The sequence below is a fragment of the Myodes glareolus genome, chromosome 15 (assembly GCF_982192425.1).
Source record: "Myodes glareolus chromosome 15, mMyoGla1.1, whole genome shotgun sequence".
Lineage (NCBI taxonomy): Eukaryota > Metazoa > Chordata > Mammalia > Rodentia > Cricetidae > Myodes > Myodes glareolus.
The window spans coordinates 21,931,850-21,953,262 of record NC_142040.1 but is presented as its reverse complement, the minus strand read 5'-3'; positions in this window follow the sequence as shown (position 1 = coordinate 21,953,262).

Genomic DNA, 21,413 nt, shown 5'->3' with positions numbered 1-21,413 from the left:
TCTTTTTAAAATGAGCGCAGGAGACCAGAGTCCATGTGGGTCACGCCAAGCACACCACCACAGCGGAAGGTATAAGTTCTCAGTGGGCAGGTGCCAGTCTGATGCATTTGTGAAAGTAAAGCTCTTACCTGAAATCCCAGCACTCAGGAAGCTGAGGCAGAACTAACAGCACAGGTTCAAGGTCAGCCAGGCTACACCTCACTGGAAATCAGCCTAGGCTACATTGCAGGAACCTGTCTCAAAAACAAACAGTTGTTTCAATAATAAAACAAAATTTATTTTATTTTAAAATAAAAGTAATAAATAAGTTTAAAAAATAAAAAGTAACATTAATACTAAAACCAGAAACAAATAAATTCATTATTATAACACCAGAAATGGTCTTCTTGCCTGTGTCCTCTGCACAGCTCTAGAGGGTTACCAAACCGTAGCCATTTAGACCCTAGCCATTCGATCCCCAGCTCAGGGTGAGCAAGAGGAGAGAGGCCCAGTCATTGGGTGGACCAGTTCTTGGCTGTCAGCAGGAAGGAAACCCAACACCTGCATTAGCGGGAGTGGGGGTGGGGGGTGGGTTGAGAGCATTGTGCTAAGTGAAAGAAGCCACAAAGGAAAAAGGTCAAATGCTGCCTGCTTCTCACTCACGCCTGAGCCTCAAAAGGGCAGGGCAGACTCAGGAAATAGAGCGATGACGGCAGGGACTAGGAAGGAGGAGGAGGTGGAGCTGTATATGAGCACAGCTTCAATCTTACAAAACGAAGGCATCCAGGAGACTCTAAGATCTTCCGGAAATCACGAAGAGCTGTCCTCTAAAAATGGCTACAGGCCCGTGAGGCAGAGTACCCAGAATGTGCAAGGCCCAACACGCAAACTGAGAACAAGAAGACTAACATGGTGAGTTTTGTGTCCTGTATATTTTACCACAATTAAAAACATAAGAAGGCCAAGCAGTGGTGGCACACGCCTTTCATCCCAACACCTGGGAGGCTGAGGCAGGCGGATCTCTGGTAGTTCCTGGCCAGCCTGGGCTACAGAATGAGTTCTAGGACAGCCAAGGCTACACAAAGAAACCCTGTCTCAAAAAAAAACCCCAAATTAATAGCAATAATAAATTAAAATTAAGTTATATTTCCACTCTCCTTCCCTTCTACTTTCTCTCTTATCCCCACCTCCACTTCCTCATTTCCTTCCTTCCCTTATTACACAGAACAAGGAAAGCATTTTGTGGGTAAGGAATTCCACCATCATGCAGTGTCTAAACCTCTTCCTCCTTCTCCAGTATGAACTGTTCCTGCCATTTGACCTGTATTCTTCCAGCCCTGTCTTTGGCTTTACATCCATTCACTCATGCACACCTGGACACAGACGTGCATACATTCTCACACTCACATACATGCCCCATTTTGAAGCAGCCTGGTCTTCAATCATCACACTGTCTGGCTTATCACTTAAAGAATCTGAGGGCTGTCCCGTCTCATTCTTCCAGAGACAAGAAGGCTGTTGGCCTTTGGTTTGCTGCCTCCACCATGCCTGCCCTTCTGGAGCAGAGCGGTCGGACGATTCCTGAAGGTGCCGATTGGTTCCTCTGCCATTGGTTGAAGGAACACGGTGGCTGCTGCCCCCGGCCTTTTCCTGGCTGTGCTGAAGCCTGGGAGCCTTGCGCTCAGCAGCATATCCTCGCCATCAGCCAGATGATTGGCAGCTGAAGGACTTTCTGCTGGAAGCCACCCACTTCCATCAGCAGCCGTGGGCTCCAACACAAAAACCAACCTGTCTCGTACCACGTGAGGTTGGTGGGGACTTGGGGAAATGGTAATCGCAGGAAGCGAGCACCTGCAGGGCAAAGGGCAAATCTTACCACTTTTCTAAAACATGAGCAACGATATCGATCTGGGTGGGGGACGGACACCCTACCCTCTAGCCTTTTCTAAACTGAGATCATAGTACTACTATACATTGAAAGATGTTGTCGGTCCCAAAGAGGAAGTGTGGTCCTCCAACATCTAATGTTTGCTAAAATGTACCCGAGTCCGCTGAAAATGGAGCAGCAGACTGGGTGAGCCGGGAATAATGAGCCACCGCACCCCCATTGAAATGTAATTACACAGCCCTCTTGTTCTTAAGCCTAGGAGGTGAAAGGAAGATGGAGAATGAAAGTAAAACCCGCTGACCCTTCAAACTTTAATTTACGTTCTGCATTCGCTCGCCCTTCTGATAGGTTTTAGAAAGGTCATAATTTAGGGTATTTTGCAGTTGATAAATGATCTGTATGTTTGCGTTCGCACGCACCGATTGATTTGTTATAGCCAAAATATTGTTTCTATAACAACCCAAGGACCCTTAACTAGACAAACGGCAAAGCAGAATCCAAGGGGAGGCAGAAGGAAATCCAGGCCCAGCCCAGGAGGGGGTGGCCTTTGCCCAGAGACCCAGGATGATGGAGTGCAAGTGAGGTTGTGGGGAGAGCTGGTGCGGGGAGGAAGTCCTGGCCTGAGCACGTGGAGGAGAGGCTTTTGTTCTTGGCAGGGCCCGGTCATGGTTTCTTCAAGGCCTCTGCCCAGCGTGGGTGACTTGCCACTGATGCCCAGGCAAGTCTTGTCAAGACTTGCAAGTTGAGCCCCCTTGGGTGCAGGAGAAACCAGTGAGGTTGTTAGGGCAATTTTCCCGCCTTTCCAGTCTTGGAAGAGGCTCCTGTTTCCGGGCCCAGTTGATGCATTATGCATCAGGACTGCCTGCAACTGACAGCCGCTCAGCCAACATCGACTTGAAAAGCGATGGTGCTAATCAAAGCCGACACATTTGAATGTCCAGACACACACACAGAGAAATTTACTAATCAAAAAGTGTATTTCCTAGGGCTGTCTCCAGAGAAATCCGAGGGAAGAAATTGGAATAATTTATTAGCTTACAAGTTTTCGTTGACAGTTAGCCCAGAGCTATTTATCTCTGTAATAGAGAACGTCTCCAATGTGGCAAAATTGACCAAATCAAACAGCTTTGATCAGAAAATGAATCTGGCAAGCCTGCCTGTCGGAGGGTCCCAAGAGAAAGAGGGAAACAAACAAAAGATTTAACAAGTGGTCAAGAGGAGAAAGAGAGTAGGGAAAGGGACTGGGGAGAGGGAAAGAGCCAGAGAGAAGGACACAGGGAAAGAATTTTGCAACGCTCCAGGCCAGGCTCTGGAACGAATTGTTGAAGAAATAAATGATGTTGCACACCATAACATTTAACATGGTGCCCGTGCATTTTCTGGGCCTTGCAGCCTCAACTGATATGGGATTTTTATGATAACAAGATGAAGACAAAGTGCAGAAAGAAGAGGCTTGCTGGTGGTGGTGGCGGCGAGGAGGAATGAAACACAGAAGGGCACAGAGAAATGCTATGGCCTCTCCCAGCCCCCAGGTCAGCAGTAGATCAAGTCTAGCAGGCCTGCCTCAGTGGGCATGAGGCACTTGTTCAGTGGGTACTCAGCTGACTCATGGGGCAGGCGCTGTAACTACCTGTGAGTCTGAAGAAAGAGTTCACCTTGGGGTTTCCCTCCTCATCCTCTCCTGGGAAATACTAGAAGATGGGAATTGGAGAATCCCTTGGTGCCCTTCGCCTTTCTTCCTAGAGATACAAGGATGCCCGGCACATCTGAAGAGGGTATTAAATATGGCTTGAGAACCCTATGATAGGATCAAAAGATAACTCAGTGGATAAAGGGCTTTGCTATGTAAGCCTGAACACATGAATTTGAGGCCTGGAAGCCAATTAAAATGGTGATGTATGTATCTGTAATCCTAGGACAGACAGACAGACAGACAGACAGACATACACACACACACACGAGGGGTGGATGTGGACTAGCCTGGAGTAATGGAAGAAACCACAAGAAAAACTGACTTAGAACTGACTTTTGAAAGTTCTCTGACCTCCTCACATGCGCCACGGCATGTATCCACCTGGGTTCATACATACATGTGTGTACACACAATTAGTAAGAAACTTAAAAAAGATCTTTGGCAGATGAAACAGATAATTAAGAATTAGAACAAGACTCCTAAACCAATGATATGTTGGCTTAAGACTTTTCCCTTGGCATCTATCACATGGGTTCACCAAATTCTAGCTTTCCAGTCCTAAAGATGCTCTCCCACTATGTCTACATAGTCCACTTTCTAAGACCCAACCTCACTGGCAGGAGAGTTACTGTATTCAATGGCCAAATAATCGAAAGAACGTTCCAACAGTTAATATGTTTGCATCCAAAATGAGCACTAAGGACCCTTCATCAATACCGCTGCTCATTAGTTTTGGGAAGACTTTGTGTCAGCTCTTTAGGTTGAAGCACATTAAAATTAACCGGGAACACTGGTGAGATAGGATATCAAAAACACTTTCTGCCAGTATTCCCTGAGTGGGTCTTGTTTAGTGTCAACATTAATGGAGACTTGGGAGGGTGTGAAGTCTGGGACCCAGATGAGACACTGTCATGGGGACCTATTTCCTGTCTTCTCTTTGTAAACAATGTGCTTTGGGTTGAATTTTGGTTTGTATAGTAGGGGTTTATGTGGGAGTCAAAAGAGACAACTGGGCTGAGGGCATGCCTCAATGGTACCCCAGTTGTCTAACATGTGTCAGGCCTTGGTTTCTCTCCATGGCAATGTCCAACCAAAAGGAAACCCAAACTCCAAAGGCACGTCATAAAACAACCGAAGTCCCACGTAAATGCTAGAGATTCCTACCGCTGTTTCCTCCTGGGGGAGAAAGAGGATCAGCAATGGGACTTAATCAGCTGCATCTAACTGAGCTGGGAAGAGCCATGCCAGGAGGCCAAGCTGCACCCTCTGAAAACTGGCTTGCCACCTGCAACTGAGAGGTGTTCCCTAGTGGTCATCGCATGTCCTTCTCCCCTCTCTTCCTGCAGAGAACAGACTCACAACTTCCTAGGATGCTACTGGGCAAATGCTTTCAGTACCTGCCCTCCATGGGCTACGTGTCCTTTCTCAGATATCTGGGGGAAAGATACGATTGGCTTTAAGTCCTTTAGGGCTCTCAATCCAGGTTTAAGTCCCCATGTCTGATCCATATGTGTGTGTCTTCTTGGAGCTATCCTTCCTGGCTAATTGAGTACTAAAGTCGGATCAGTAATTTTGCTTCATCAACCAAGTCCAGGTTAATTTGCTCTGTCAAAGAGCTCAGTGGACAGTATTGCAGTTCTGGGATTGCAAACACAAGCCACCATGCTTGGCTGTTTTATTGTGCGTCCTGGGGATCAAGCCCAGGTCTTCAATGGATATACAGTGAACACTTTACTGTTCGAGCCATCTTCCCAGGCCCGCTGTTAAATTATTAATGATTAACAAGACATCTAACTAATTAATTATTAATTATTAAGGAAACATTTGCCTGTGTTCCTGGCAGCGGTCACAAGCAGCTTCTTGGTTCGTTCTTTATGTTGTAGTTTCACTAGCGGGTTAGTCGGGTCCTCATTATGCAGCACAGTCTCCTGATGCCACAGCAGATTGGCTGCGGCGGGAGCTCTGCTTACCATGGTCACTGCTCTTCCATCTTGCTATTAGATCTTATTAACTCACCCTCTCCTTACAAAGTTGGAGGATTCACCACAGGCAGAAAGAAAACAAAATATCACAGCGTGGCTCTTACAAGCTACTGCCCAGAAGAGGCCAGAGTCCATGTACTTTTTATTGGCCAGAGAAACTCACAGAGCCAGGTGCAATTTGGAGTCGGTCTTCCCACGTGACTGGGGGAAGAGGGACGCTAGAAATCTCCAGCCATGCGTCAACAGTTCCAGTCACAGTGCAACAATATTCTCGGTCACAAGGAGGAAGACGTGCAGGATTGAGAGTCACAAGACTTTGTCCTAGTACATGCTCGGCCACTAGATAAGGCCTTGTCTGGTCCCTTAACTCTACTGCTCTCCCACATTCTCCTCTGCAATGAAGGTTTAGGATAGATCATCATCGCTCTGATTCTATACCAGAACGAGTCATTCCCTCCGCTGGACCTTGGAGTGCACGAGCTTCCTGGTCAGTGGGACCACTTCCAGGCTGGAGCCAATAGCCCAGGGAGCATGATGTCACGTGGTGGCAATGGGCTACTTGTGCACACTCTAGGGAAGCTGGAGAGAGTTGGCCAGTTCTTAGGTGTTTTGAGATGGTCCACACAAGGATGATGAACGCACCAAGGATTCCATGTCACACAATCTACATTGCTAACACTCTGTGACAAAGGTGTTTGAGTTTTAACTGCTTGTGACAGCACCTCACAGTTGACTTGCAAACGTGCCTCACACATCTGCATTTCTTGTTTTATATAATAGATATGTTCCCCTTTTTAAAGAATTGTCATAGAAACACAATTCAAAGCTATAAAAATCGCTGCTTGGTTTGTGGAAATTTGCATCGGTCAAAGAAATGTGGTAACAAACGGCTTTTGAAGAGGTCACCCCTGGTTTCACTTTTTCTCTGAGATGTTCTTTGTACACAAAACGCAAAGCCATCTAAAGATACTTGGTGATATGTTGGACTGCACTTACGTAAGCTAGTAATTGGCACCCTGCTTTTGTGTAAATACTGTCCAGCTAAAAAGCCTTGCGTTTATCTGGCACAGGGGTAGAAAGGGCATAAATGTAGTGCCAGACCAGAGTCCTGCTGGTGTTTCTGCTTCTCGGTGCTGGTGAGTATGGACAGATGTGAGGGGCCTCTAGCATCTTGTGGATGAAGTAAGAGCAGTGGTTATTTCTTGAGACTGTTGGAAGGGTGTAGGGAAAGCCTCAGTTCAGCATGTCCGACACAGGATCTGGCAGGGAGCAGGTTCTCAACAAGAGGCATACGAAACAGGAAGAGGAGACCTTGTTATTGCCACTCTGCCACATGAGAAAATGATCCTGGGAAGAGTGCGTGCTCAAGGTCGGCTTGGTTCTCTCCGGTACACCTTCCTGTCGGTGCCACAGAGAAGGCAGTATCTGTATGATGTGTTTAGTTGACACACATCATCGTATAATGCTTTATGTGACTTTGGCTTTCTTTTATGCCAGACTGGTTATGTCCTGAGAACTGGGGCCAGGTCCCCGTGCTCCTGTGCACCTGTCTCTGTATGTGGGTGACTGGCGATCCAGAGTGCTTATCCGCCAGTCAAATTTCAAGTTCTTACAAGTCCTCTAAGCTGGCCAGGACAAGGTACACATTCAATCATTAAGCTAAGACCTTGGTTTGCAGGAACCTTGTCTCCTGAGCTTAACAATTACAAAGAGCATAATAATTCATTTGAGGATATTATGGGGAAATAATAATACCATCTACAATGCCAACATGATTAAGTGCTCTAATTTGTAGGGATCACCTTCCATGGGGGGCTTCTCAGAAGTTGGCTACATTATGACTAGTGCATGTACTTTAAGAGGCACACTAAGGACCCACTAAGTGGATGCCTGGACCTAGGCTCTGGTTATAGGTGCAAGGCAGGCCTAACCCTTGACCTCACTGGACTCATGGGTATGATAATGTCAACAAGCTGACACATCACGTCTTTGTGAAGTGATGATTGAACGGAAATGTTCCCCGTGGGCTCATTTGTTTGAAAATGTGATTCTGGGCTGAAGGTATATTTGGGGCTGGCCACATGGCTTATAGAGGTGGGTCACTGAAAGTGAACCTTTGGGTGTTATAACACCCTTCCAGCCCAAGCTCCACATGCGCTTTTGCATACCATGTGAAAAACCACTGTTACAATCACCACTACTGTGAAGCAATCCACACACACTGTTTTATGGAAGCTCTGCCTCAGCTTCCCCTCTTCCCTCTCCAAACTCAGCCCCTCAGAAAGCCCACCAAGGTGCGACTCCTCCCCCTGAGATGCTCAAGACCTTGCCTACAGAGTATTTAAGATGTCGACTCTAAGCCTGCCACATGGTTTCTCCTCTCTCCACCCTCCAGACCACCTGGGAGTTGCTTTGCTCAGATTAAACCTGGTCTTATTAATTTGACCTGATCTAATTTATTGCATTGGCAGAGAGTCTTAATATTGGGATATGGAAAACCTTTAGCCCACCATGATGTCTTCCTTGCCCAGATGAACTGCATTCTCTGAACTGTGAACCAAATCCTTCTTCCTCATGTTTCTGTCAGAGATTTGATCACTGTGACAATAAAAAATAGCAAACCCAAAAGCATACTAAGCTAAATGAAGGACAAACAAAAAGGGAACTGGGGTGATGGGGAAGTCGAAGAACATCTTCATGAAAAAGTGACATTTTTACAATTGATTTTATTGAGCTCTACATTTTTCTCTGCTCCCCTCCCTACCTCTCCCCTCCCCTTCAACCCTCTCCCATGGTCCCCATGTTTCCAATTTACTCAGGAGATCTTGTCTTTTACTGCTTTCCATGTAGATTAGATCCATATATGTCTCTCTTAGTGTCCTCATTGTTGTCTAGGTTTTCTGGAACTGAGATTTGTAGGCTGGTTTTCTTTATTTTATGTTTTAAAACCATTTTATGAGTGAGTACATGTGATAATTATCTTTCTGGGTCTGGGTTATCTCACTCAAAATGGTGTTTTCTAGATCCATCCATTTGCCTGCAAATTTCAAGATGTCATTATTTTTTTCTGCTGTGTAATTTCATTGTGTAAATGTACCACATTTTCCTTATCCAGTCTTCAGTCAAGGAGCATTTAGGTTGTTTCCATGTTCTGGCTATGACAAACAAAGCTGCTATGAACATAGTTGAGCACATGTCCTTGTGGTACAATTGAGCATCCTTTGGATATATACCCAAAAGTTATATTGCTGGTTCTTGAGGAAGGTTGTTTTCTAATTTTCTGAGAAATCACCATACAGATATCCAAAGGGGCTGTACCAACTTACACTCCCACCAGCAATGCAGGAGTGTTCCCCTGTGCCAATGAGTTCAGGTGTACTTCCCATGAAAAAGTGACATTTCTATTGAGACATGAGAAAAATTGGTAAAACCAGTGGCAGAAAGTGAGGAAAGGACATTGCAAGTGGAAGGATTGACACGGTAGAGTCCGAGGTTGGGGAGAGCTTGGAACTAAAATAAAGTTGGGTGGTGAGCACTGTCTTAGGACCTAGAAAGACACAAGACAGGGTCACAGGGGCAGATGTGGAGGGGGAAGGACCAATTTCTTGTAGGTATAGGTGAATTGAGTTGCAATTGGAAAACCCTAAACAGAGAAAGCATGGGATTAACCTGAGGTCTTAAGGATCTCTCAGCCTTTGAGTAAAGGAGTAGATTTCATGTAAGAATAGGTTTCATACAAGCCCGGGAAGGAGTGAGAATGGCCAGGAGGTTGTTGTATGGCCACAGCGAAGGATAAGGGTGTTCGCATGGGTGGTGGCCTTGAAGTGAATGGAACTTTGAAATACTTCAGGGTGGAACTTGTTCTGTGAGGCAGCTTAAAGAGGCTTGCGGGGGGGTGGGGGGGGGGCAACAACCTGCTCCGGCCTCAGCGGGTGGGACTGCTTCTGCCAAAGAGCGAAGGGAAGGGGAGACTTGGGGTTTATAGAGGAGACTTGGGGAATGCAACTGCTGAGCCTGCATGTAAGTCTGGCGTTTATCCCTTCTTGCCATTTTATCTTTAGAAACTAAAGGCCTTGCCTTTCGGAATGAGGGTGACCATGAAAGTCTGAGGTTGGCAATGTCAGGGAGGGTGAAGGGGCTGGAAGTTTCAAACTAGGGCCTTGGACAGAGTCTGGCATGTTTTGTTCAAGGTTTATGCTACCAAAATCGAGGACAGGATAATAAATTTAATAGATGACACAGGAAAGAGAAAGATGATGTGTGTTTCTGGATGTGGCGGTGATGCTCTGAGATTTGTAAGGGGGCAGCTAGCGAGGGGATCAGTGAGTTTGACATCTGGCCATCTTGCATCTGAGACACTTTTGGGGAACACAGGAAAAGAGGGCCATGGATGCAGGAGTCCTGGACTTCCACACGGGAGAACTTGGCATACCCATGGTGTACCATGCTGGGCCATGAAAGCATCCTTCTCAGAGAGTGTAGAAGTATTGAAAGGGATTTCAAGGCTGATCTGGACCCGTAAATGGGTGAGAGATTTGGGCCAGAATCCGGGGGAAGGAGGCATTTCAGATGCAAATGAAAAAAAAGGAGGGGGTAGATGGTCCTACAATGAGGGATGAAGCCACATGAGATGGCATGGAGGTCATTTAGGACCCTGATGAGTTAGAGGGCAGAGGATGAATCGGGACAATATCTGCCAGGCTGAGAACAGGAGAAGCGTTCTGTGAACAGAGGGTAAACAGAGAGGGTAGCCAGATAGGCAACTGGGCGCAAGAGTCGTGTATGACTAGTTTTGGTTGTTCTATGAAGAACCAGCATGTCTATCCACCAGGGATAACATAGTAGTCAAGTAGAGAGGGCAAGAGAAAAGATGGCGGCATGAAGCAACTGATAGACACCACAGCTGATCTTCAGTCCACATTCCCGGGAAATTCCTGGAAGCACTGAAGGGATGGTGTCTCTCAGGGCCTCAAGACATTGTGGTATATTGTCCCCTCCCCCGCAGAATGGGACTCCCTGGCCCCAGGAGGAGGAACTCAGAGGAGGGGGGGAAGGAGAGCCAGGAAATGAGAGAGGGGAATGAAAGAAGAAAGTAGATATGGGATAAACAGCCCTTTCCAGGTAGTGAGGCTCAGGTGACATGGGGGAGAGGGTGTCCTCTCAGGCATCAGGAGTCACAGGCTTGTCAGGTTTAGAACTCACAGCCTTCTTGCATCAGGAGCCCCTCTCTCAGGACTGAGAAACTAGACTCTTGTTTCTTCTTTTGGTAGTCATGGATTTCCACTGAGGTCCTGAGCCACAAAGGGCTGTGGTAAAATTTAAGCATCCTGCATCCCCTCCCACTTGGGGCTGTGTCCTGGTTGGGAGACCTGGGGCTGTGTCCTGGCTGGGAGACTTGGGGCTGTGTCCTGACTGGGAGAGGAGAGCCTAGGAGAGGCCAGGAGAGAAGGCTTGCCCTCGCCAGCGTCATTCACCCTCTGAGGCGTGAGATCTGATTACCAGCCTTTTAACACGCATGGCAGCAAGCGTTAATATTAGCTGCCGGATTGTCTAGCCCCCTTTTAAATTCATCTACAGTGCTAGGCTCTTTGACCCCTAGAGGTAAGGATGCCACAGGCTGACTTCATGCCACTTAATGCTGCTCTGTCCTCTATAGCGATAGCACGTTCCTTTAAATAAATGGTGTAAGAACAAAGAAAGGCCAAGTTCTCAGGAGTCAATACTGTATTTCACTGAAGCGCCTGTCTGCTTTATAAAAGGCAGCCAGCAAGGATCTTTTTGTCTCCACTTCATTCTTCACTTAGCCCTCCACACACGAGACACATTTAAAAAAAATAATTAACTTTGGTTGCTGCACAGAAGGAATGTCATTTTTATTGTGATTGGTATAGTTGACTTATTGTTCTACCAAGAATATTAAAGGTAGAAACTGCTGGGGTGGAGGATGGCTCAACAGTCAAGAGTACTGGTTGCTCTGTCAGAGGACTGGGGTTCCATTCCTGGTGCCTACATGGAGGCACACCACCGTCTCTAACGTCAGTCCTAGAGGATCTGACGCCCTCTTCTGGCCTCTGCCGGTAGTGCACATACATGCCGGCAAAAAACTCATACACATAAAATAGTAAAACAAATTTTAGAAGTAAAGATATCCACCAAAGATCGTTGGCTAATATACAATTATCTTAAATATCTTTCTGTGTTTTCTCAAAATTTATTCATAAACCAGAAAGACAGCCATCTTTTTCTGTGCTCTAAGTCCACTGTTGGAGGTGTTTCTTAAGTTCCTCATGAGACCCATTTTCTAACATCTATATGGTGGGCAGCTTGGAAGCAGGACCTGAGCCCATTGGTTGAAGGAGGAGGAGACCCAAATTCAGAAGGCAGAAGTCCTCCCTATGCTCCGTTTGCTGGGAGTGTGACAGCCTGTCTCCACTGCCACTGGTTGTGTCCTTGACGGCCTTGGAGCTCTGACAAAGCGTCTCTTCTGAAGAGTGCACGCTGCTCTCCTCCCCGCCCCTTCCGACTTCCGCCCACATGGGGGCCCTCACTTTTTCATGGGGGCTTTCTCCCTCCCGTTCCGTGACACCTGACTCTGCCTTCACTCCCTCGAGAGGTGGCTTTTAAATGCTCTTTGCCACCCGTGCGTCTCTCCAGCTGGAGCAGCCCCTTTCTCTGGCTTTCTGCAGCGCTTGTCACAGTGCGCAGTCTAAGCCAGACAATGGTGGCCCAGAAACAAATAACAACTAAAGGGCGGCGACTGTGGAGCCACTAACGGCCAGGCTCCCTTCTGACGACATCGCACAAACTAGACTATAGACAGAAATAAAAAGAGAAGACCATAGAGCTCAGCAGCGTGATGGAGGGCCTGACCTCCGTCTCTTACTATCTCTTTAGGTTTCGGAGTTGTACCAACAACCCTAAACTTGTTTGGAGCTGGGTACTTTGTGAGAGCTTAGACAAAAAGGAGAATGGCTTTTCCCCATCTCCGTGAAGACAGAAGCCTAGCAGCCATGGCTCAAGATGAAGACTGTTACACATTTCCCAAACACTAAAAAGATATTAAAATCAGTGTGGCTACGTGAAATCTTTTCATTACATAAACATGTAATGAAAAGAAGTGATTTTGTTGTAAGCATTTAAAAATATATAAAGATAATATCTATAGTTTACGACGCTCCTGCTATTTTGACTAGCGGTTTTATTTCTTGGTATATTAGGTTAATGTTCAAGGTCCATTCTGGGTATCAGCTCGAAAAATTAATGTCTCAGTGTTAACGCAGGAAAAAATCAGATCTCATTTTGTAGACTTCTTTGCGTCCAGTGACCGGAATCAACATATCCAGCCATTCATACACCGCTTCTCAAGTGCCAGCATAATGGTGTTTATTCTCCTAATATTTATGGCAGGTTTGCTAGGCCAGGTGTTGTGATGAATGCTTTGATGGGTTCATTTTGTCTCTGTGATAATGCCAAGGCTTCCCTCTGCACTTCGATGAGGAAACTGAGGCCCAGACAGGTCCAGCAATCCAAGGTCATGGTGTGAATGTCTCTAGAGCCTGGCTCATCTTGTCGGATTCCCACCCCTGCCTCCACAGTGGGCTCCTGCTCTGGTTGAGGAGTAACCTGAGAAAGCGCAGGCATGCAGAGGAAGTTGAAATCACATGACCAAACTGGAAGGGCGTGCTGTATAAAGTAGGTATAATACCAGATTGGGGACTGACATCCCAACTCTCCCTTGATAGACTCTGCACCTCAGCCTTCCCTGGAGTCTGGGACAGAGGTGAACACTCGTCATTTCACTTAGCCAATCTGTAGATATTGTTCTGAGAGATAGTGGGGGGTGGGTAGTAATGCTTGTAATGTGAAGCCCCCAAAAGTCTCTACTTTAATGTTACTCACTTAGTCGCTCCAGCTTTTCTTTAACCCAGGACCACACTTGAAAGGAAAACCTGAAATTTAAATTTCCAGTATGATTTCTTACAGCAAAACAAAAGGAAATAAAAAAAGACCCCCCCCCAACATTATTTACTTACAAGCACGGTCTCTGAAGATGAACCTTTGCCAGTCAGTATACCCTGGGTATTTTCATACGATGCTCAGGGCATCCTCTCCCTGCCTTAGTGTGTCCTCCCTGAGGGCCTTTATCAGACATCAGGACAGATGGCAGCCTTCACTTTTACTAAATCTGAATCCTGCAACATCTTTACCTTCTCTCCAACTTTTAAGTTGTTTGATGGAGCTGCCTAATTTCCCTTCTAAACTCATATGCTCTCATTTTTCTACTTCCCTGGGACCCCTGTCCCTCTCTCACAGTCAGATCGAGTTAATCAACTCCACTCTCATCTGCTCCCCACTTGATTAAATCCTAAATTTTATCATCAAAGTATTTTCAGGAGATAATACATTATAAAAGTTAAAGTAATATTTAATTAACACCATAATATGCTCATAATTGCATCTCCCATAAAGTTCCTTAAAATGATGGAATTCTCATCGAAATCCAAGTTTGAGTATTCCTCCACATGTTTTCCAAAATATGATATGGTGGACGTCTCAGGTAAAGAATTTTGCTTTATAAACTGTTTTCTTTACACAAAGCCAGGAGAAATAATATTACTGATCAATATTACTTTATTCCAAACAACACAAAATACAGGATGGTGGTTATGATCCTGTAGCAATTTGTACTTGATGCTGGGAAACAAGTTCTTATAATTATAGTAACTAATTAATTAAAGTAATTACATATCATGCAGTTAGTATACAAATCTCTATCATGTCAGTGTGTGATAAAGCCACAAGTTTAATTTTTCCTTAAGCCAAAAGGTCCCAGACAACAATTTCTTAAAACATTCCTTTTGTTCAAAATGCTTCTCTTGGTCTCTGTAGTCTAAGAATTTATTTGCCTCTGAACAGGTTCGTGTGGTTTCTGGAAATAGCATGAAGGTCTTTACACTGCCGGATGGATTTGCCCAAATCAATTTGGCCCTTTCGACAACCCTGAGGGTCGAGGCAATAAGAAAATATCAAATTGGCCAAAAATTGCTTAATCAACTTGAGGCAAGTCAACCCCATGGCTAAAGGCTCAGGTTTGCAGACAGTCAGCTCAGGTTTGCGGACAGCATTCATTTAAAGCGGGCAGAAGAGGAGCTGCTGTCATTCCCCATCACTGCAAACCACAGTAGCGGGGAGCAGACTGCAGCGAACTCCAGAAATGAACCCAAGCCCCTCTTCTAACCCAGGGGACAGACCCAGCCCAGGAGTATCATAAGGTGATCCTCAGCTCCATTCTCTCCGGGGCACCATCAAGCCGGTGCCTGACACAGGAGCATCTTCTAGTTCGGAGAAGCATGTGTCTAACGGCAGGGAACAACCTGGGGTATAAAGCGCTTGCTGCAGAAGTGTGAGAGCCTGAGTTAGGATCCTATTCGATACCCCTGTGAAAACCAGGCGTGGTGGCGTGAGCCTGTAACCCTGGTGCCATGGAGTGCAGACAACTGGATTCTGTGAGCTTGCTGGCCAGCCAGTCTATCCAAAGCTGCAAGCTCTGGGTTCAGTGACAGACCTTGCCTCAAATATAAGATGGAGGGCCAACAAGATGCCTGAGCAGGGAAAGGCACTTGCTGCTAAGTCTGACGGCTCAAGTTCAATCCCAGGATTCCACGTGGTAGGAGGAAGAATTGGCTCTCAAAGGTTGTGACCTTCGTGGCACAGGACACACAGAATCACAGAGAGAGAGAAAGAGAGAGAGAGAGAGAGACAGACAGACAGACAGACAGACACACACACACACACACACACAGAGACAGAGAGAGAGGAAGAGAGAGAGACAGACAGACACAGACAGATGCGTGCACACACACACACACACACACACACACAAAGAGAGACAGAGACAGAAAGACAGAGACAAATAAGTAATTTTTTAAAACAGAGGAAGTGAGGCATCTGTCAATATTGACACCTCTCTTCAGGGCAATATTTCTATGAAGGGTTCTTTTCTTTCTCCCAGTTCCAATTCTGCCTCCATTACAGTAGTCTCGGAAACAGTCACACCTGTTGACACTCAGCCATCACAACAAAAGCCCTGAAAACATGGCAGGAAGAGCCTTTGAATTTGTTTGCGCTTTTAGTTATTTCAGAGGGAAAGGTGGTATCACCGCAATCCATTAAAGCCCTACACTGTAGGCAACAAGGCTAAAAGTCTGCCCTAGAAAAGCGCCACCTGTGGCCCCTCCGAAAGGAAGGTCCTTGGCAAACAATAGTCTGAATGAGCCGGTTTAATCAGGCAGGAGTCAAGACCACTGAGACATAAATTAAGCATTCATCCTTGAGTAGCAGTCAAGCAGCCAAAGCCCCCATAATCCCAATTAATCCCATTTTGTGTGGTTGCCCTTGGGCCAAGGGCAGAGGGGAAGCGAATTCACACGCCCTGGTTCCGCACCAGCTCTTACCTCTACAGGGGGTGGGTTAGTAATAAAGGAACGCACCTGTGTAAGTGCGCTCCTGTGGAGGTGGCGTGGTGGCACTCGGAGCCCTCCCCCACCCCGCTTCTGTGATCTGTCAGTGAGAACTTCCCTCAAGGGCACCCTCCACTTTCTGAGAGTCAGAGGCTTGCGATCTGTTAGAGACAGATATGACGCTATTTCTTCTCCCTTTGTTTGTAAGAATTGACTTCCTATCCCCACTTCCAACGCCACGTGGGACGAACAAAACGCTCTACAAATCTCCTGGAAACTCGTCTCTGTCCCATTTGTACTCCCGTCTGGTAGAAAAGTTGACAAGTTTTCCAGAACTGGGAAACAGCCCTCTGGAGAGTGGTCTTGAGACTCCTAGGGCTGCTGCACATTTCCCCTGCTCCTTGTGGGGAGAACAAACGGAGTCCAATCCCCACCATCTCGTACTTGTCCTGCAGACTTCAGTGCCCAGGCACACAGGTTCCCTTCTTTACCAGAAGCCTATCTAGACATCAGCAGAGCATGTAAGACTGTGGGCCGGAGGCTGATGTGTGGGTGATTGCCATTGACTGCCTGGTGGCCCCTTGGAGCTTCTCTCTACCCTTTTGCACACGAACAGGCCCTGTCTCCAGGATTTCCTTGCTGCTGGGCAGTCAGGTAATGGGCTCCAGTAGAACCTGAGGCCAAGGGACATGCGTCAAACAGTTTTCCTGGATATGCTCCTCCAGGCCCACCATTCTCCTTTCTCCCCTTTCTGGTTGACAGGAATAGAGATGCCTCTCCAATTCTGGGTGTCTTTTGGGGGTCACGTGTCAAAGGTGGCAGTGCCCGAATGAGCCTGGGTCCTGGAATGACAGCCAGGAGCAGAGTTCTTGAGCAGAGAGGGGAGAACTTGCACAGCTGGTTCCGTACCCACTCCTGTCTTTGCAGGCGTTGACTTTGGAATGAAGGTCTGCAGGTCGACGTTAGGTGAGCAGAACAGCATTTTCATCGCACTGGGCAGTGACGTGTTTAGCTGTTTGCATTTACTGATAGGTTTCCTTATGTTGCTGATGCATTTCCTCCAGCCTGACCCACCCTAACCAGTTAGGCTCAAAACAGTAGCTTGCTGGAGAGATGTCCCCAGAGGGTAAGAGCACTAGCTACTCTTCCAGAGGACCCAGGTTCAATTCTCAGCACCTATAAGGCATCTCACAACTGTCTGTCAGGTATCCAATACCCTCTCCAGCTAGGTTCATCGTGCACAAACATCCATGCGGGCAAAATATCTGTACACAGAAAACAAAAACAAGAGAACGAAATTCAGCTTCTTGACCCCTTGAACCACTATATTCTCTGACTAGGAAGAGGGTATAGCCAGCGCGGCTAGCGTTTCTCAGTCCAGATTGATGGTTTAGAAGCTTCCTGCTGTTGTCAAAGCTCTGTCCTAAACTGTCTCTACCTCACTGTTCTTTACAGTGCATAAGCCCTTTAGAGTGGCACTGGGGGTGGGAAGACATTAGGCTCTGGGGAGATCTCTCCATTTGGAGACCCAGGCCCTTGTGGCCCTTGTGCATTAGTACAGACATTTCCTCCAAATTGAAACATTTCCTCCAGGAAGGAGAAGGGTGGCACCTGAGACTCAGAACATAAACTTCCCAAGTCTGTGAAAAATTGAATCTCACAACATTCCTGGGGGCCCCTCCCCAAAGTCTATGGGAGCAGTAAACAGTTCTTGGGGGAGCAGCTCAGAACAGGGGAGCTGCTGAGTGGAGACTCCCTGGCCCATGGAGCTGCCTACAAGTTATGCAGAGCGTTCCCGGTTTGCAGCTTTTGAGAGTCTGTCCACTTTTCAGAGATGTAACTGCAGTTGAGCCATCCCTGCATCTGAAAGCAACCCCAACAGAAACTTACTGGTTCACCAAACCGAACTTAGACAGCATTGTGACTGTGGTCTGTTGATGTGGGAGAATTATCTGTATTCTGTCAATCATATTTTAATAAAACACTGATTGGCCAGGCAGGCAGTATAGGCAGGAAAGCCAGACAGGAAGTAGAGGTGGAGCAAAGAGACTGGGAGTATTCTGGGAAGCAGGAAGCTCCCTCCGCCATTTCCTGCGCAGACCACCGAAGAGGCAGCATGTAACTTGCCCAGCTGAGAAAGGTACGGAGCCATGTGGCTAATGTAGATAAGGATAATGGGGTAACATAAGTTATAAGAGCTAATAAGTAGCCTGACCTAATGGGCCAATCAGTTTATAATCTTATGGAGTCTTGTGAGTGATTTTCTTTGGGGTTTGCTGGCTGTGGGGTACTGGGTGGAACAGATACCCCAACAAGCCAGCCCCTCATGTTACAGTCTGTCATGAGTTCTCTATGTGGGGTGAGTAATGGCTGTGTTATGTCTCCCCAGTAACTCTCACACGGTATATGTCTGCTGGGTTACTTCTATCAGAGGCATGGGAGTCAAGCTTGGTGAGAGCCATGGAGAGCAAGCCCTGACCTGGGGCCCAGAAGAAATCTGCATGCATCTCACTCCTGGAAGCCAGAAAACCTGCAACTTTCCACTCTAAATCAAATTCAGGAGACTGAGAGCCTGCCGGCTCTTGTATTAACTGCAATGAGCTCTTGTCACTTGAAGTCTCTGTTAAATGAAGAATGTCAAGTTTAATTCCCAGAATTTCAGTTGTTTAAATAAATTTGTTAAAAAGAAATAAAATAATGTCTCCTGTTATATTTATCTTTGAAGATCCTAAGCATACATTTGTTTAGAAGACAAAACAGGAAAGGGTATTAACATGCTCGGGGCCAATATTCTGGAGAGATTGGATTTAGGGACTCTAATTAGCATTGAGAGCTGGACAAATGGGACATTAAGCACTTTGATCAGAGTTAAGTTTAAAGAAAAACCACCTGTATTTTAAGTGGGTCCTGCTCTCTTCACTGAGGGAAAAGAAAGCTATAGGTTAGCAGCCCTCAACCTTCCTAACGCTGCGACACTTTAATGTGGTTCCTCGTGTTGTGGTTTCTCCCAACCATAGAATTGTTTCGTTGCTACCTCATAACTGTCATTTTGCTACTGTCATGAATCGTAATGTAAACATCTTACATGCGACCCAAAGGGGTGTGGCCCACAGGCTGGGAACCGCTGCTATAGGATGATTCCAAAGAACGAGCCTTGCAACCGTAAGGGGAAGAAAGAGCAGGCGAGAGCTTCATTTACACACAAAATGACTACTTAGGGAAAAAAATATTCCTTCACTTAGGCTCACCCATGATCACATCTGAGGTTTTGGGAGTTTTAGTTCTTGGCTAGGAGTTAGAAAGCAACAGTAGGCAGTATGCTCCCCCAGATAACCAAATCCCCCTAGACAGGTAACCTGATTCAAGCTGGATTTCTCCAGGTTTTTGCATGTCTGTGCTTTGCTTTATCTCTCAAGACTTGGTCTTGCTCTGTAGGCCAAGTTGGCCTTGAACTCAAGATCCCCCATCCTTCAGCTGCCAAGTACTCAAATTAGATATGTACACTGCTACTCTCAAGTCCCAGGCGTCTCCGACAATCACTGGTGGAACACATGGCAGATGATTTCTTTAAAAATTGTTCAGCATGTTAGACATTGGGCACTTATTCCAAATTAAAAACAAACACTTCTGCATACACAAAAAGCTGTAGGAATTTTTCACAGCAACTTTTATAGTGGTATCAAAAACCCCAATGTCAACAAGAATGTTCTATTAGGAGTGATTTATTTAAAAACAAACAAACAAAAAACAGTGGTACATCTATACCATAATATTCTATTCAGTAACAAAGAGAAGCCACTATTGATCCATGCAAAAATTTGGGTATCATCTTGAGTGATATAAGCTGATCACCAAAACAACTTTGAATGTATAGATTCCTTTCTGGTTTCATTTATATGGCTGTCTCAAAATAGCAATATTATCATAGAAACGAAGAGCACATTAGTGGTTCTCAAGGATTAGAGATGGCATCGGAGGAGAGAGGTTGGTACATAAAAAAATAAGATTCCATTTCACATGGCTCAGGTCATTCTTTTTGGGTGAATGTATGTGGATGTTTAGTATGCAAGTTCGTGTGTGAGTGTATATGTGTGTATGTGTATGTAGTGTGTGTGTATTGTGTGGTGTACGTGGGAGCGCATGTGTGTGCTGTGAATGTAGAGGCCAGAAGCTGACATCAGGTGTCCTCTTTACGGGCCTTCCATGTCATTAACTGAGGCAGGAGCCTGTCTTGCTGAGCCCTAGAGCTCACTGATACAGCTCTTCTAGCTAGCCAGCTTGTCCAGGGGTCGCTTCCCCCAGCTTCCTGATGCTGGGATGTCCACTACACCCACCTAGCCTTTACTGGGTGCCAGAGATCCAAACTCAGGTCCCTGCATCTGCAAGCCTTCTGCTGGCTGATTCTCCTCCCATGTCATAGCGCAAGTCTTTTCTCAGTGGCACTTTGAATTAGGTCTAATTTTTTATTTTCATTTGTGCTAAACAATTTTTGGAAGAGAGTGACCAGGGCCACATTCAGAGTGATGGAAATGCAACGTGTGTTTCCCAAATGGAGGAGGAGGTCAGGTGGTCTCTTTGGAGAAGCTTTGAAAGTGATCCCAAGGCTCCAGAAGAAGGCAATCTATTGGCACTGGGAACGAGAGAACAGAATTTCTGCTTCTATTTATTGCCTCTCTCTTGCATGTAAGCACCGAGCCTTCTCTCCAACCCCAATCTTGTGCTTTAAATGTGAATTTTGGAGTAGATTTCCTTCCTTCCTTCCCTTTGCTTTCTTTCTCTTTCTTTTTGTGTGCACATGTATACACAAATATGTGTGCAGGTGCAAATATGCATGTGTATGTGTGTTCATGTGCATGTGTGTGTGTGTGTGTGTGTGTGTGTGTGTGTAGACAAGAGGCTAACATTGGATGTCTTTCTCCGCTGTTTTCCACCTTATTTTGAAATAAGAACTCTCATTAAACCTGGAACTCTTGCTGACAAGAGGGTCTTGCAGCAAGCTCCAGAAATCCCCAGTCTCTATGTCCTCAGTTTCTTATTTAGGTTCTAGGGATCTGTACCTACCCAGATCCTTATGTTTGCACAGCTGGCATCTTACCTACGGAGTAGAGCCATCTTACCTTATCTTAGCCTTGGGGTAGGTTTTGTAATGCAAATGACTTACTGGTTTCATAGGATCAATGTGTCTTTTATACATTAGTAAACAGAAATGTGAAGACAGAAGTTTAAATACTTTCCTGACAAGAATGTGCCATCTGTGAACAGTGAGCCCCATAACCATCAACCCACAGGGCCTGGTTCCAGCATCTCATTCTATGAGATACGTGGTCAGCATCCAAAAGCTGCATGGTCCTGGTGTTTTTCGGTTATTATGTAGATTGCTTTTCTGTGTGAGGAAAACCTGTACCTGAAGG